The following is a 5879-nucleotide window of genomic DNA, read 5'->3' as shown; positions in this document are numbered from 1 at the left end:
GAAAATGTATGCACAAATAAAACTGCAAATAAATATGGCTATATTTGGCGACGAATTATTTTGCACTTTTCTTCTGTTTGGCTACATTTGCGCTACAACTTCTCAAGCTTTTGGCTACGCCACCTCGTCGGACCTGGCAACACTGCACCGGATGCCAACTTTGAGGCGCGCGCGCTCTCGCAGGACAGGTTTAGGGCGTCGTTTAGACGTTGTGGTAGAGTCCTCCTTTACTCATGCCGCCCTCACCACTGCGGCTGCCGAAGCTTCCACGGTGGGCAAGAAGGATGGCAGTTGCCTTCCACGTCGGCGGTCTCAAACCTCTACGGGCACTTAGCCGTGCTCCCTAAAGGGTTGCAGTAAATAGCACCTCGTTATCTTCACAAGCACTCTCCCTCAGATTAGCCCACATAAGGCGAATCAGCTGAAAAGGTAATGACTGCTGCATATGTGCTGTTTAACGGGTCTATTAACCATGGAATTACGCAATGAAGCAAGAAGCGTCATTTGGACAAGAAGCGTGACAAATATACACCAATAAGAGTATCATTCTTTAATCAAGCGATTACCTCTCTAGAAGCTTTCGGCTTTTCGCTCACATTGGAAATCATCGTCGATTGTTTTGGTACAATTAATTTCTATCTTTATGCATTTCCTTCGGGCCAACAGGCTTCTGTATCCTTAATCACAATTTCCGGGCTTCGGCAGTAATGGTTTAAGATGAAGTCACAAGCCCAGTTCCGATTCTTCACAGCGCTCTTCTTGACCCAGTAGGTGCAGTATGTTCTAACTGGAAAAAAGAGGTAATACAAGATCGCAACGAGACATCAGTTTTAGTACAATCTCGTAGTAAACATTCAAAGCAAACAACATTATTTAATTTCCATACTATCGCAGTCCAAATGTGTTGCTACACGGGTGCCCGGCCTACAGTGAACCTGGACACCGACATACCGTATATACATAACTAAACGTGATTGTAACAATTCCTTAGGTCCCCTTTGTTGAGATCATAGCTGATGTGCTATTACCAAGCTGCCATATGTAACTACCACATACGTTCGGGCTTGACTACTAGAAGAAATATAAGACGACAAGACTGTGGCCGGGAACATTTCTTGCTTTCTTTTGCCTAATATAAAGTGGTATATTGAAAGTGGAGTGCAGTTTGCTGAAGCGAGTATTTTGGTAGATGGGCAAGTTAAGCTCTACTTATGCGACGTGCTACACAACGCAGCAGTAACGCTGCCCATGAATCAATAGTAACTACAGTTCACTATGTCAGTTGGTGAACCCGCAGACTCACCTTAGAAATTGATAGTTTACGAAAAAAAGAAAAAAAAAGAAAATAAAAACATACTACGACAGCTATGAACGTCGCAATCGGCGCTGCGGTCGAAGCAACGCGGACCCATTTCGGGCTGCAGAACCAGTGACGGACAACAAACTTTCACGGCGACATTTTGGATGACATCGAGGATGGCTTGCGTCGTCTGCCACGACATGGTGCTTCTGAGTTAGACCATGTTTGAATAAAACATGAAGTGACTGCACCAAGCCATCGCAGCCACACGATCTGCTAATTTCTGAAATAAGCCTCGGAAGTGTCGTTTCAGATACAAAGAGGTGAAGTTGGTGTAGTCTCGCAACACGTGGTCAGTGCGGAAGGCGTCCGCACCGATCCCGAGAAAGCTACAACCGTAGCTGCGTTATCTGCTTCTGTGGAGGCAAAAAAAAACATATTCGGCGCTTACAGTTCTTTATAGAAGCACCGTACAGCTCTTGTGGTCATTATCCAACACGAGAATAACGGCCCCCGTCAGTTTCTCGTAAGACAACAACATGTCTGTCAACAAGCTTTCGAGGAAATGAAGTGCTTTTTTATGTAGGCCTAGAATAAACACTCGAGCACAGCGTGTTATGTCCCATTGGTAGTGAGCAGCCATGGCGTTGAACTGCATCAGGAACGATCTCCATGGCAGAGAAACATCGCAGTGGTTCCATTCTATTGCGCGGTCATGTTGGTGATCCACAGAATCATTTAGTTCTTAGGAGTGCGTCCACTAGTAGATGTATGCCGCCACCACCATCAAATATAAACCGTGACAAGGGACAAAGCTGCACCATTATCTTCTCAAGCTGTAACTATCATGGTCCGAAAATTTATTCTTCGAATTTTTTTTCTTCTAGTCCGGGCAAGCTCGATGTTGTGGCTTCCATCTTCATGTTTGTACAGAACAGCATATACGGTGTGTGTGTGTTTTCAATACACAATTTCAAAAATCGCCTGTGGCGATTTAATATTATTATCGTCCTTGAGCTGGATTACCGAAACCGGTGGACATTGACTAACTAACAAAAATAACCAACAAGGTTTTTAGCTAATTACTTTACTACACGTATTGCAATCCACGCATTGTAGCCGGGGAGCTGCCAAGGCACATACACGTGGCACAAATTACGAGGAGGGCACGGGTTTCGATATATGCGCCATCAAATTTGTGGCAAAAATGTGCAGTTGTCTCTCGTACTTTTTTACCTAAACTCCATTTTATGCTTGAAACAAAAAAGTAGCACGACGCCCTTGTATTTTGTCGCACACTTTGGGAATGAATATCTCAAAAGTGATGTCTTTAAAATTCGTTTTAAGGGGATACGCCTCGCGAACTCACCGGCTACAATTCGTAAATTTCAATATTTGCAGTAAGAAAATAAATATAAAGGTAAATGGTATTTTGTGATAATTTGCTCAGGCATTTGCACTTCTCGCGCAAGTATTTCTGTCTCTGAAATATCTTATAAAGAGACTACGATTCGGCAATCTGGCACAGATGTCCTTCAACACTTATGTACATTTTAAAACAAAACCCGCTATATATGAAGCCTTACATTCGATGGTATTTCTTTAACCTTATTATTGTTATTGTTAATACGTTTATTAAAACATTGCATAATGGCTGAAAAGCTAGTTTTTGCTCACTTATACCTTCCGCCCGATCTAGCAATCATAACTAAATGAGGAGAGGTAGGCGAGTATCAAAATTCTCTAATACTAATTGAATACAAAAGTATTTATCGAATGTCGAAGTGAATATCGAATAGTTAAACGCCAATGCACTTGTTAAGAGCAGGAATAATTATTTAAGTATAATTAGGTACAAATGTTGCACTGATTAGTGGAAAAAAACACTGCCACTTATAATAGACAATTACCATCACTTTTAAACACAACACCACTCATTGGTTATAAAAGAACTGCACATAGAGCCTCTGAACATCTTTAGAGCTTAGTTGCAAAGAAGCGTTTCAATAATGAATGGCTGCGGTAAGACTAGCGATCCCAAAACGCTAAATATGTGGTTGTTAAAAAAAGGTCACATGTCCTGAGAAAAAAGAAGCTTCTGAAGGATTAGTTCGTTGTAGACACATGCAAAGGAATGCATTCCACGAAAGGCATCACTGGTTGCCATGTAAAAGATAAAACGGCTCCATGACTAGGATGCAAGAAGCACTAAATTAACGATAAGAAGCAAAAAAAAAAGGGAAACAGGTTTTCGTGTAAGCTGCCGCGAAGGCACCGGAAAGAGAGCTTGTATTACAGCTTTTGCATCGGCATTGTATCGAAATTTTTCGTGTGTGTTTCGCACATTATCGTTTGCGAGACTTTGTTTAGCAGACGGACAACTGTAATCCCAATTTAACAGGCGGTTGTCGCAAATTATTCCGGTAGTTCGGATATTCGAAAGTGCTGAATAGTTCATTTTCTAATACGAATACGAAGAGCTAGTGCGTAATATTTGATTCATATTCATAAGTTCGAGTATTTGCCCATCCTCACTTATCAGAAATAAAGCTCGTGTAGTGGCACGATTTGTTCTTTAACAAGGCTTCGTGCGTGTGCTATTATATGGACAGCATGAAAGGCGCAATGTCAATGATACTTAGCGGGCCTAATAACTTTGATCGCAGAGCTTTCTTAAAATGCAAAAAAAAAATATTTGAGAACCGTATGTTCTTACATAGCATAGAGTCCTCGTAACATAACGTATCGGGTATGAATAACAACAGTGTTCTTAAGCTTGCTTCAATTTCTCGTGTAACGCTCCTAAAAAATTAAATACGTGCTACATCTTATTCTACATGTTACTTTTACCGCGCTCTGTTGTCATGTTTTTGGCTACGGTGTAGAAGAACCATGAGTTATTAAAAAAGTGGATGATAAATATTTTACAGTGAAAGCATAGCGGTGGCTGTCATTCTTGTTGATTTCAAGTTTGATTATCTTTATTTTTTGTGGTATGCACATGCAGGTCTTTAATATTAGCCGATACATTAGTGAGCGAGAAACTTGATAGAAACACATCGATGTCTTGTTTACTTACGTTTTGGCTGCGGCATGGCACCAAAAATAATGCAGTGTTTAGTAGCATACAAAATTTCGTACTTTGGGTTCACGTGTAAAGGTGGTTTCTGTCCCGCTTTGAAGGAAGCAGAGGGAGGGAAGGGGGGTGGCAAGACACAGAGTTACTTTGAAGCTGTTAGTAGCGTCTACGCTTCACTGACAAAATTGCACAAAGATAATACTTTGCTTCTCACACTCTCGCGGATCATGTAGTAATCGTCGAAGGGACGTAGGCCTGCGCTCTACATAAACCAGAAAATGGGATTAGCCTTCAACAAAGAACTACTCCTAAACTTGGTTACTCAACCTAACACGTCAACATCTACTACGTACACATTGACGCGTTGTAGTGACGGCGAAGAAAGAAACACCGCCGACAGTAGGAGTTAGGAATTTAGCTCTACCCGCCATGGTGGTGTAGTGGCTTTTCAAGTTGGACTGCTGAGACCGACGGTGCGGGGTCGAGTCCCGTCCGGGGTGGCCGCATTTTGATTGCGGGCGAAATGCAAAAATTTTCGTGTAGCGTACATTGGGTTGACGTTGGAGAAACCGCGGTGGTCAAATTTAATCTGAACTCCCCCACTACGCGGCGTCACTCATAATTATACCAGGGTTTCCGCACGTAAAACCCCAGAATTATTTTCTTTTGTTTTTCAATCGAGCTCTTCATCAGGCGGAATTGTGACGGGAAACAAAGGCCACACTCGTATCGCAACAATAGCAGCAAGCACAGTTGTCGGTCGTCGAAACTAAACGTGAGAGGTGAGGAGAATTCACTATATATTACACAGTCATGGCTGCTTACGTTCATTCGAGAATGTGCAACACCAACATTGTTCGGGTCGTGCGCTAAGTTGTATTTGACAAGGCACTTATACATAGAATCGACGACAATATTCAAGAAATTTTGTGGACACTAGGTGCGACCTGCTCTTAGCGATAACTTGCTAAAGCTAATAATCCCGTAAACACTATCAGTAAACAAAGAGACGTCGGGTCTCCTTACTAAACGTCGGGCTGCTTAACGTCGGGTCTCCGGATCAAGTGTGTCATGCGTGGCAAAGGCGTTCCACAACACGCGTTATATTAAGCGTGTTGTGGGAGTGCCCGACTGCAGTAAACGCTATGCCGTTATACGTTACAGCTCAAATAAAAACCTACAAAAATTGAACAAAGCTAAATAAAGACAAACCAGCCAATCCGATGCTTCTGCTCCTTAGACAATTTCCGCGCCAGTGGGACACATCGTCGCCTTTATTTCTAAATATAGTTTGTTTAGCTCTTCGTCTTTTCCCTTGTAGTTATTGCAGTCCCTGCTACTTAGTTTCAATATTTCGATTTATGAATTCATGATTTAGCATCAGCAGTCAAGAAGTCAATACGGCTTTAGGAATTCCTAAGATTTAAGTTCGCTTTTTCCCTGTTCAAGAGCAGAGTAAAATGCTTTCGTACTCACGATTGATCTTTATATCAGCTGCTT

The 5879-nt window shown here is 42.1% G+C and overlaps 1 long non-coding RNA gene across 1 annotated transcript; it reads right to left on the bottom strand.

Annotated features, from left to right (window-relative positions):
* Positions 1-535: 535 nt before the first annotated feature.
* LOC119459667 (uncharacterized) lies at positions 536-5879 on the bottom strand. The gene is made up of 3 exons (XR_005193743.2): positions 5856-5879; positions 4380-4475; positions 536-787 (listed from the first exon to the last, which is right to left on the bottom strand). It is a non-coding gene; the product is annotated as an uncharacterized LOC119459667 (long non-coding RNA).

The sequence above is a fragment of the Dermacentor silvarum genome, chromosome 7 (genome assembly GCF_013339745.2).
Source record: "Dermacentor silvarum isolate Dsil-2018 chromosome 7, BIME_Dsil_1.4, whole genome shotgun sequence".
Classification (NCBI taxonomy): domain Eukaryota; kingdom Metazoa; phylum Arthropoda; class Arachnida; order Ixodida; family Ixodidae; genus Dermacentor; species Dermacentor silvarum.
Note: the sequence above shows the minus strand (reverse complement) of the source record. Positions and strands in the feature narration are given on the sequence as shown.